At 41.4% G+C, this 12,262-nt stretch overlaps 1 protein-coding gene across 2 annotated transcripts in view; it reads right to left on the reverse strand.

Moving 5' to 3' along the window:
* The window catches only part of LOC105489414 (family with sequence similarity 81 member A), a 124,298-nt gene that overhangs the window by 95,265 nt on the left and 16,771 nt on the right, over window positions 1-12,262 (reverse strand). The window contains exon 1 of one of the 2 annotated variants that reach the window (XM_071066771.1): window positions 2,364-2,380. The exons of the other annotated variant lie outside the window; for it this stretch is intronic. The gene's annotated coding sequence lies outside the window, so the exon portion shown is untranslated. Of the gene's footprint in view, window positions 1-2,363; window positions 2,381-12,262 lie in introns of those variants that run through there. 2 annotated transcript variants of the gene reach the window in all.

Here is a 12,262-nt window from a genome sequence, read left to right on the forward strand (position 1 = left end):
AACCCAATTCAGAGGCAAGAAACACATTATAGAAAATTCTATTGCACATTGATTTTGAAACAATTTTTCTTTCTAACGATTCTCAGGAAATAGGCCAATATATATATACACATACATAGATAGTCTTTACCACTTTGGTTCAGTTCAATCTAGTTCAGCAAACATTCATGTGCTATCTTATATTAGCTAGTCATGACACCACAGTTTAGACAACGAAACTTCACATAAACCGACACTCTTGTTTTGGCTTCTTTGCCAAGTAGTATATTATTGGACAGTTATTCTCATAGGTAGAATTAAAAGACAACTTGGGCCGGGCATGGTGGCTCACGCCTGTAATCCCAGCACTTTGGGAGGCCGAGGTGGGCAGAGCACCTGAGGTCGGGAGTTCAAGACCAGCCTGACCAACGCGGAGAAACCCCATCTCTACCAAAAATGCAAAATTAGCCAGGTGTGGTGGGGGTAGCCTGTAATCCCAGCTATTCGGTAGGCTGAGGCAGGAGAATTGCTTGGGAGGCGGAGGTTGCGGTGAGCTGAGATCGTGCTATTGCACTCCCCCAGCCTAGGCAACAAAAGCAAGACTCCGTCTCAAAAAAAAAAAAAAAAACAAACAAACAAACAAAAAAAAAAACACAACTTGAGCTTCTGTTCAGTAACAAAAAAGAAATGACAATACCCCTCACATAAGGTTGTGGTATACAGTGCCATAGCAAGTCATATTGAAGCCAGGCAAAGAAAAATAGGAATATCGACCCTGTCCTTATTGAAAATTTTCATTTTTTATTAATCATGGATATTTTGCATCAATTTCGATTTTTTTTTTTTTTTTTTTTTTTTTTGAGATGGAGTTTTGCTCTTGTCGCCCAGGCTGGAGTACAATGGTGTGATCTTGGCTCCCTGCAACCACCGCCTCCCGGGTTCAAGAAATTCTCCTGCCTTAGCCTCCCGAGTAGCTGGGATTACAGGTGTGTGCCACCACGCCCGGCTAATTTTTGCATTTTTTAGTAGAGTCAGGGTTTCACCATGTTGATCAGGCTGGTTTTGAACGCCTGACTTCATGATCCACCCACCTTGGCCTCCAAAGTGCTGGGATTACAGGCGTAAGTCACTGCGCCTGGTCCAATTTTGATTTTTTAAATATTGCATTAAAATACTATTTATCTTGATAATTGAGTTTGCTTTAAATGTTGCACCTTAAATTTTGCCTCACTCACCTCCCCTTGGCCCTGGCCCTGGTGCAATCATATAGGCAATGTTTATGTCAGGCCTTGTGCTAAATGCTTACTTATAGTATTTTATTTTTTCCTTGTAACAGCTTATGAATAAACTTAGGCTTAAAGGTATTATGTAACTTGTCAGAGGCCCCAAAGCTATTAAGTTCTAGAGCTAGAATTTGAACTTGGGCCCCTCTGATATCATAGCTGTGCTTTGTAGCAGGTGCAAAATTGCCACATAAAAACCAAATGAGACTGAAGAGGAAAAATGCCTTACAAACTTCAGTAGGTAAAGTGCATGGCACAGTGAAAACTAAATAAATGTTGTTTTCATTCCCCTGTGTTCCCCAAGGCCAGCACATGTCAAAGAATGTGAATAGTAACTTATAAAAATTATTTTGAGGAGCAAATTAATTTTAACATTATGTCTGATTTCTTACACCTTCATCTCAGGTCTGCACTAGCAAAGGAAGTGAAGGTTCGTGTACTTACCCGGATAAATCCAATCAAACAATTGTTAGTTTAAAATATACAGAGCCAAACGTGTTTTGGGATTTGAGCATCTTCTTAATTAATGAAACTGAAGCAAGTGCTTTATGAGTACATGCCTGCTAGGAAAAGGCATACAGAGTGATGCAGTGTTTAAAAATTGTAATTAATAGACAATACACATCTTGTACTTAAAGTAAAATAAAATTAAAGAAAAAAGAAAAATAACAAAGTAAAGCAAACTAATATTATGCCGTTGTTTTTATTTATTTATTTTTTTTTTTTTTTTTTGAGACGGAGTCTCGCTCTGTCGCCCAGGCTGGAGTGCTGTGGCCCGATCTCAGCTCACTGCAAGCTCCGCCTCCCGGGTTCACGCCATTCTCCTGCCTCAGCCTCCGGAGTAGTTGGGACTACAGGCGCCGCCACCGCGCCCGGCTAGTTTTTTGTATTTTTTAGTAGAGACGGGGTTTCACCGTGTTAGCCAGGATGGTCTCGATCTCCTGACCTCGTGATCCGCCCGTCTCAGCCTCCCAAAGTGCTGGGATTACAGGCTTGAGCCACCGCGCCCGGCCTATGCCGTTGCTTTTAAAGAGATAAACAGATATAATTGTCTTTGTTTTCCCTCCCATATTTGAATACACCTAAATCATTTTCACGCACATAAACAGGTTTCCCAAGGCAATGTGAATGGGTTGCAGGATTCTCTACCAGGCACTGGAAACTCACATAGTCATGTAGTAGGTTTTCATCACTGTAGACTCAGGAAATAGCATTTTCTTCCCCTGAAAACACAAATAATAAAATTGACATTTTCTTTCTTCCCTTAAGGGGAATTCATGCTTTAAAGGTGCTGGAAACTATCTGTACGTGCTTGGGCAAGTTATTTAAGCTCTCTTTGAGTTTCCTTGGGGAAGATGCACCCCAAAGTAATATCAAAGGAACCATGGCAGGTGCCTATAATCCCAGCTACTGGGGAGGTTGAAGCCAGAGGATCACTTAAGCCCAGGAATTCGAGACCAGCCTGGGCAACATAGTAAGACTCTGTCTAAAAAAAAAAAAAAAAATACGCCGGTTGCGGTGGCTCAAGCCTGTAATCCCAGCACTTTGGGAGGCTGAGACGGGCGGATCACGAGGTCAGGAGATCGAGACCATCCTGGCTAACACGGTGAAACCCCATCTCTACTAAAAAATACAAAAAACTAGCCGGGCAAGGTGGTGGACACCTGTAGTCCCAGCTACTCGGAAGGCTGAGGCAAGAGAATGTCGTAAACCCGGGAGGTGGAGCTTGCAGTGAGCTGAGATCCAGCCACTGCACTCCAGCCTGGGTGAGAGAACATGACTCCATCTCAAAAAAAAAAAAAAAAAAAAAAGGCTGGGTGCAGTGGCTCATGCCTGTAATCCCAGTACTTTGGGAGGACAAGGTGGGCGGATCATGAGGTCAGGAGTTCGAGACCAGCTTGACCAATACAGTGAAACCCCAACTCTACTAAAAATACAAAAATTAGCCAGGTGTGGTGACACGTGGCTATAATCCCAGCTACTCAGGACCCCAAGGCAGGAAAATTGCTTGAACCCAGGAGGCAGAGGTTGCAGTGAGCTGAGATTGTGCCACTGCACTCCAGCCTGGGTGACAGAGCAAGACTCCATCTCAAAAAAAAAAAAGGAAATAAGTCTATGTATTTGGTGCCACAGGAAGGGTGGAAGTGACATCACTGTCCCATCCTCCCCATCCCCCTGCTGATTGAAATCATTCTTTCTCCCAGTGAAAATCTCTGAGGATAAATGTGGCTGGCAACGGCTGAGGAGTCCATGATCACCACCACCAGACGATTATTTGGCCCTTTCTTTCAGCTGTTGGGTTTATTTTTATTTTTTATTGTTTTAGTTTATTCTCAGTGATAAAGTAAAATTACAAAGCATCCCCAGAACAAAGAAGACTGGTACCTCCCTAATCCTACTACCTGGCCTGGACTCAACCCTCTAAGACTCTTTTCCACCTGCCTGCCCTGTTCTCAGCATCAGGAGAGCACCTATTCCTAACTAGGACTTCTGCCTACATCTCTTACATCAGAAATTAGGGCTTAAATTTCCCTGGCTTATTTTATCCCAAATCCAATGAGAAAAGTGAAAGTTTAATTAATCCTGATTCAACTATTTTATTTTACACATGGAGACAAAAATTTTCTAATTACAGTACTTAGAAGTCAAAACTTTTTAAAATACAATCAGTGATATATGCAAAGTTATTGCTAATTCATTGTAAGTTTAAAGCCCAAATATGCCTAATACCAACTTTAACATAATCAATTTAACTCTTGTTTTTCCAAGCAAGAGTCAACCCTTTTTCTAAGGGGAGATAATAATGGTATATGTAGGAACATTTCCACAGGAGATATCAGCTTTCCTTTTATTAAGTTTAGAGAAGAACAATTCTAAGTAAAGCTTTAAAAAATTATTTAACACAGGTATTTTTTATAGGCAATACTGAAGGACAGGATGACCAGTAAGGGTGCTCAGAGTAAAACCCCTAAAGTTGAAAAAGTTGTAGAAGAAATTTTCTTATAATGGAAGGACATGAGTTTCTAGATTGAACAGAACTACCAGAAACCTGGCAAAGTAAATGAAAAAAAGATTCATACAAAGAAAACTGACTTTGAAATTTCAGAACACAAAGATAAAAACAAAATCCAAAAATTTCCAGACAGTAAACATTACATATAAAGAATTAGGAATCCAAATAGCATCAGTCTTCCCAATATTAGCAGTTGAAGAAAGAAGAGTACCTTTAAAATCCTGAGAGAAACTTATTTCCATTCCAGAATTCTACACCCAGTTAAACCATCCATCAAGACTGAGAGCAGAATAAAATATTTTCATGTACTTCAATTCACAACAATGTACCTCATATGCACCGTTTTCTCAGGAATCCACTGAGAAATATTTTCTAGGTATGAGAAAGTAGATAAAAAAGGAGTAGATGGGAGGGGTGTGGTGGCTCATACCTATAATCCCAGCACTTTGAGAGGCGGAAGCAGGCAGATCACTTAAGGTCAGGAGTTCGAGATCAGCCTGGCTAACATGGCGAAATCCCATCTCTACTAAAAATACAAAATGTAGCTGGGCATGGTGGCCTGCACCTCTAATTCCAGCTACTTGGGAGGTTGAGGCATGAGAATAGCTTGGACTTGGGAGACAGAAGTTGCAGTGAGCCAAGATTGTACCACTACACTCCACCCTGGGTGACAGAGTGAGACTATGTCAAAAAAAAAAAAAAAAAAAAAAAAAAGGAGTAGACATGGCTCTAGGTAGTAGAAGATGCACCCCAAGGTAATATCAAAGGAACCATGGCAGGTGCCTATAATCCCAGCTACTGGGGAGGCTGAGGCCAGAGGATCACTTGAGCCCAGGAATTCGAGACCAGCCTGGGCAACATAGTAAGACTCTGTCTCAATAAGAATAAGAATAAGGGCCGGGTGCGGTGGCTCAAGCCTGTAATTCCAGCACTTTGGGAGGCCGAGACGGGCGGATCACGAGGTCAGGAGATCGAGACCATCCTGGCTAACATGGTGAAACCCCGTCTCTACTAAAAAATACAAAAAACTAGCTGGGCGAGGTGGCGGGCGCCTGTAGTCCCAGCTACTCGGGAGGCTGAGCCAGGAGAATGGAGTGAACCCGGGAGGCGGAGCTTGCAGTGAGCGGAGATCCAGCCACTGCACTCCAGCCTGGGCGACAGAGCAAGACTCCGTCTCAAAAAAAAAAAAAAAAAAAAAGAATAAGAATAAGAATAGCAAAGAGAATTCTCAGGACTATGACAAAAGAAAGCCCCAAGAGTGATGTCCAGCAGGTCTAATGGAGAGCAATCACTGCAGACTGGATTAAGCAGAACACTCATCTGACAAGGAATTAATAATCACAATATATAAGGAATGCAACCAACTCTACAGGAAAAGTATCTAATAATCCGATTTAAAATGGGCAAAAGATCTCAATAGACATTTCTCAAAAGAAGACACGCAAATGGCAAACAGGTGTATGAAAAGGTATTCAACATCATTGATCATCAGAGAAATGCAAATCAAAACTACAGTGAGACATCATCTCACCCCAGTTAAAATGGCTTTTATCCAAAAGATAGGCAGTAACAAACGCTAGCAAAGATGTAGAGAAGAGGGAATCCTTGTACACTGTTGGTGGAAATGTAAATTAGCACAGCCACTATGGAAAACAGTTTGGAAGTTCTTCAAAAAACTAAAAATAGAGCTATTATATGACCCAGCAATTTCACTGCCAGATAGATACCCAAAAGAAAGGAAATGAGTGTATCGAAGAAATATCTGCACTCCTATGTTTATCACAGCACTATTCACAATAACAAAAATTTGGAAGCAACCTAAGTGTATGTCAACAGATGAATGGATAAAGAAAATATGGTATCTATACACAACGGAATACTATTTAGCCATAAAAAAGAAGGAGATCCTGTCATTTACAACAACGTGGATGGAACTACAGGTCATTATGTTAAGTAAAATAAACCAGGCACAGATAGATAAACTTTGCATGTTCTCACTCATGTGTGGGAGCTAAAAATTAAAAAAAAAAAATGGACTCATGGAGATAGAGGGTAGAATGGCAGTTACCAGATGCTGGGAAGGAGACCGGGGGCTGTGGGGGCACAGTGGATGGTTAATGAGTATAAAAAAACAGAAAGAATAAATAAGACCTAGTATTTGATAGCATAACAGGGTAACTTTTGTTATCAACAAGTCAATAATAATTTAATTGCACATTTAAAAATAGCTAAAAGAGGCCAGGCATGATGGCTCATGCCTATAATCCCAGCACTTTGGGAGGCTGAGACAAGCAAATCACTTGAGGTTAGGAGTTTAAGGTCAGCATAGCCAATGTGGAGAAACCCTGTCTCTACTAAAAATACAAAACTTAGCTGGGCTTGATGGCATGCACCTATAATCCCAGCTGCTCAGGAGGCTGAAGTAGGAGAATCACTTGAACCCAGGAGGTGGAGGCTGCAGTGAGCCGAGATCACACCACTGCACTCCAGCCTGGGCGACAGGGTGACTCGGTCCCCCAAAAAATAAAAAATAAAATAAAATAAAACCAAGAAGTAGAGCACTATAGGGAGGTCACTCCCAGGCAAATGGGAGAAAGAAACAGCAACAGATTGTCTGATATGTTTGATTTAGCGAAAGGAATTATAGTTCTGTCAGAAAGTTTATAGATGAACTAGTGGTATGTGCATAAAAAACTAATAGCCCAAAAAAGGCAATGCTTAATGCTAAGAGTTAAAAGAAATGTGTTCAATCATACTTGACTCAGCTGTGAACAACAGTCATAATGTAAATGTATTACTGAGTGTTGGTTTAATCAAATATCGCTAAGTCACTCTATTGAGAAGCTAAGGGGGGAAGTGTATGTGGCAGAGGTATGTTGAGGCGTGTTGGAGAACTAAATCCTCACCTTCTTTAGTAGCAAGTGACTATATAATGTCTAACAGTGAAAGATGAAGAAACATCAGTATAAGCATGTTTGGTTTTATAAACTAAGTACACGTATTTCTTTGCTTGATTTTTTTTTTTTTTTTTTGAGATGGAGTTTTGCTCTTGTTGTCCAGGATGGAGTGCAGTGGCGTGATCTCGGTTCACCACAACCTCTGCCTCCCGGGTTCAAGTGATTCTCCTGCCTCAGCCTCCCAGTAGCTGGGATTACAGGCATGCGCCACCACGCCCGGCTAATTTTGTATTTTTAGTAGAGAAGTAGAGACAGGGTTTCTTCATGTTGGTCAGGCTGGTCTCGAACTCCTAACCTCAAGTGATCTGCCCGCCTCGGTCTCCCAAAGTGCTGGTATTAAGGTGTGAGCCACTATACCCGGCCAGTACGTGTATTTCTTAGAGGCAAAAAAAAAAAAAAAAAAAGAAGTTTTTTCATCCAGAGTTAAGAGAAACAAATTATAGAATATTTTTAAAGTATGCATACCTATTGTTTTGAAATTCCTCTGGTTATTTATTTAAGAGTCTTACTGCCTTTCTTCCCGGGACATAATTTCTGTATTTCTGTTTTGGAGACATTCAAAAAGTGTGGTTAGCAAACCACAATTCTTCCATTTAGAACGGCATTATGAAGCCTTTTTTAGAGGACTTAAGACATTAATTTAAAAACTAATTTTGTTCACAAGAACATAAACTCATTGACTGCATGGCAAATTGTTCCAAATATATTTTAATAACTTTCTGAGCAAACAAAATCAGAAGATGGTTTTTAAGTTCAGTTTGAGTCCATTAAAAATAGAATAGTCAGCTGGGTGCAGTGGCTCATGCCTGTAAACCCAAGAGGAGGCCAAGACAGGAGGATCGCCTGAGGCCAGGAGTTCAAGACCAGCCTGGGCAGCATAGCAAAACCCCATCTCTACAAAATAAAATAATTATCCAGTCATGGTGATGCAGGCCTGTAGTCCCAGCTACTCGGGAGGCTGAGGCAGGAGGCTCACTTAAGCCCGGGAGGTTGAAGCTGCAGTGAGCTATGATCATGCCACTGTACTCCAGTATGAGCAACAGAGTGAGATCCTCTCTCAAAAAACAAACAAACAAAAGAATAGCCAAGGCAAAGCCTATTTTACTAATACAAAAATATTTTCCAGATACAGTATTCATTTAAAGTATGATTTTTCCATGTAACAGTAAGAATACTTCATAAACCAACAAAAAAGAAAAAAAAACTTAGCAATTTTTAAACGAGGCTTATGAATAACAAAAGTCAGGGGCCTTTTTCCATAACTCAAATAATTAAAGTAATTATCTGCTGAACACATATTACATAAATTGTAATGAAAAAGAAGGACTCCAAAACTAGAGTCAAAGACTTGCGTTCAAATTCTGGCTTCATCGCTCACCAACTGGATGATTTGGGGTAAGTCATTTTATTTGTTTCAGCCTCAATTTATTCATCCCTCAAGCACCTAGATGGTATCAGGCACTATTTTAGGCACACGGACACAGTAGTCATTGTGTGGTCCATGCCCTCATGGAGCTTACATTCTAAGGGGAAAAAATATCCCAACATTTTGGGAGGTCGAAGCAGGAGGATCTCTTGAGACCAGGAGTTTGAGACCAGCCTGGTCAACATAGCAAGACCCCATTTCTATACAATAAAATTACTGGATCATATCTGGCCTTTCTTTCTGTAACATAAGCAAATAGGTAAATGATGATGCCATTTATGAAATGGAGAACTCTGTGGGAACAGCAGGTTTCAGTGGTGGATATCGAGAACTTAGTTTTGGACTTGTCAAGTATGTAATGCCTACCAACCTCTAAGAAAAAACATCGAGATGGCAGCTGGAGCTATGAGTCTGAGGTTTTGGGGAGCATTTGAGCAGAAGCTATCCTTTGATTAGCATTAGTATACAGGAGATACATAAAGCCCTGTGACTGGATGGGATTATCTAGGGAAGATGTGCACATGGGGAAATGTATGTGGTTCAGAACGAAGCCCTGGGCCAGAGAAGGAAGAACCAGATGCTAGAAACGAAGAACCAGCCGAGTGCGGTGGCTCACGCCTGTAATTCCAGCACTTTGGGAGGCCAAGGCGGGCAGATCACGAGGTCAGGAGATCGAGACCATCCTGGCTGACACAGTGAAACCCTGTCTCTACTGAAAATACAAAAAATTAGCCCAGCGTGGTGGTGGGCGCCTGTAGTCCCAGCTACTCGGGAGGCTGAGGCAGGAGAATGGCGTGAACCTGGGAGGCGGAGCTTGCAGTGAGCCGAGATCACACCACTGCACTCCAGCCTGGGTGACAGAGCAAGACTCTGCCTCAAAAATAAAAAATAAAAAATAAAAAATAATTAAAAAATTAAAAAAAAAGAAATCAAGAACCAAGAACCAAGGAAGGTCACTGAGAAGAAAGAGCCTTCATAGTTGAAAGAAAACCAGGAGAGTGTGGTAGCACAGAAGCCAAAAGAAGAGTTTCAAGGAGGGTATGAACCCATTGATCAGCTGGGTCAAAGGCTGCTGAGAAGTTCCAGAAGGTATGGCCCAAAAAGTGAGTGACGAATGTGGCAACAAGGAGGTCACTGGTGACCTTAATGAGGGCAGTTTGGGTGCAATGGTGGGGACAGAATCTCTGCTGGAGTGAGCTAAGGAAAAGATGGGAGGTGAGTGAGAATGTAGTGACCATAGGCAATGCTTTCAAGAAGTTCCCCAGTGAAAAGGAGCAGACAAATGGGAAGGTAGCCAGAAAGAAATGATGTGGGATCAAGAAAAGTTGTTTTGGTTTTTTTAAAAAGTGGAAAATGTTAGCGTAGGTTTCCTTTCAGATAGGAATGATCCAGTAAAGGAAGAGAAATCAGTGATGTAAGAGAGAGGCGGTAATAGTTATAAATCATGTTTTAAAAATCCTGACAGGTGAGTAATTAAATATGAATCTCCTACATTAAATGACATTGGTTTTTTGTTTGTTTGTTTGTTTGTTTTTTCTTTTAATGGAAAACATTAGCGTAGGTTTCCTTTCAGATAGGACAAAATTCTTGATTTCTCTTTCCTCTTTTCCTGCATCACAAGTTCACTGAACTCTACCTCTGCATTCTAACCAAAGTCAGTCCACTGGTGTCTATCTCTATTTCCTCTGCAGTCATTGTAATCCAAGCCACCGTCATACCTCACTACTACAATAGCCTTAAAACTGGTTTCTCTACTTTCTCGTTCTTCTTTTATGCCCTCGTAATTCATTCTCAAGACAGCCACCAGAGTAAATCAGATCAGTTACTCCTCTGCTTAAACCATCCCACGGCTTATCTCAAATACAACCAAAACTCTTTACTGCAGCTTTCACACTTCAACACACATTGTCCTCTGGTACTCCTGTCTTTCCCTCCTTTATTTTATTTTATTTTATTTTTATTTTATATGAAAAACTTTCAGCATGAAATCTCCTTGTGAATGGTTCTATGAAAATGTCTGGTATTTTGTTAGCTTCTCATTCCTTATTTCCAAATATTTAACATTGAGTTTATGTGTATCCATTTTATTGGTTCGTAAGAGTTTACATTTCTCCATAATTCCTTTTTGTCACATCTAATAAGTCTGTGTCCACAAGAAACATTATTCTGCTGTGATTTACAGGTCAAGTCTTGGAGTCAGATTGACTTGGATTAAATCTCAGCTCAGCCGAGTGATAACTCTGTGGCCTTGGGAAAAGTTAACTAAAATCTCTGAGCTGCAGTGTCCTTTTCCGTCAAAAGTTAATAATAATACCTATTTCAGGCGAGGCGCGGTGGCTCATGCCTGTAATCCCAGCACTTTGGGAGGCCAAGGTGGGCAGATCACGAGGTTAGGAGGTGGAGACCATCCTGGCTAACCCGGTGAAACCCTGTCTCTACTAAAAATACAAAAAATTCACCGGGCATGGTGGCGGGCGCCTGTAGTCCCAGCTACTCAGGAGGCTGAGGCAGGAGAATGGCCTGAATTCAAGAGGCGGAGCTTGCAGTGAGCCGAGATCACGCCACTGCACTCCAGCCTGGGCAACAGGGCGAGACTCTGTCTTAAAAAACAATAATAAAAAGGCCGGGCGCGGTGGCTCAAGCCTGTAATCCCAGCACTTTGGGAGGCCGAGATGGGCGGATCACGAGGTCAGGAGATCGAGACCATCCTGGCTAACCCGGTGAAACCCCGTCTCTACTAAAAATACAAGAAAATTAGCCGGGTGAGGAGGCGGGCGCCTGTAGTCCCAGCTACTTGGGAGGCTGAGGCAGGAGAATGGCGTGAAACCGGCGGGGTGGAGCTTGCAGTGAGCCGAGATCGCGCCACTGCACTCCAGCCTGGGGCACAGCAAGACTCCGTCTCAAAAAAAAAAAAAATAAATAAAATAATAATAATAATAATAAATAAAAAAGGATAATACCTATTTCATTAGGTTGTTATGAGGATTGGAAAACAAAATATATACAAAGTGTTTCACATGTAGTAAGCATCCCATAAATAACAGCTATTACTATCATTATTATCATTACTCCATAGGCAAATAAAAAAGCAAAGTGAAAAATATTCATATAGTTAAGAAATTTACCATTTAAGAGTTAAATCAACTTGTGAATTCAATAAATGCAGAAATTTCTTATGAACCAACAAAGTAATCTTCAACTTTACTTTCATGCAGATTTCATTTAACTATGCTTTAAATGCTTTGAAACTAGATCGAGGTGGCTGGGCATGGTGGCTCACGCCTGTAACCCCAGCACTTTGGGAGGCCAAGGTGGACAGATCACGAGGTCAGGAGATCGAGACCATCCTGGCTAACACGGTGAAACCCCGTCACTAGTAAAAATACAAAAAAATTAGCTGGGAGTGGTGGCGAGCGCCTGTAGTCCCAGCTACTTGGGAGCCTGAGGCAGGAGAATGTTGTGAACCTGGGAGGCGGAGCTTGCAGTGCAGTGAGCTGAGATCGCACCACTGCACTCCAGCCTGGGCAACAGAACAAGACTGCGTCTCAAAAAAAAAGAAAAGAAAAAATAAAAGAAAGAAACTAGATAGAGGTGTGAACATACA

This window comes from Macaca nemestrina, chromosome 7 (assembly GCF_043159975.1).
Source record: "Macaca nemestrina isolate mMacNem1 chromosome 7, mMacNem.hap1, whole genome shotgun sequence".
Lineage (NCBI taxonomy): Eukaryota > Metazoa > Chordata > Mammalia > Primates > Cercopithecidae > Macaca > Macaca nemestrina.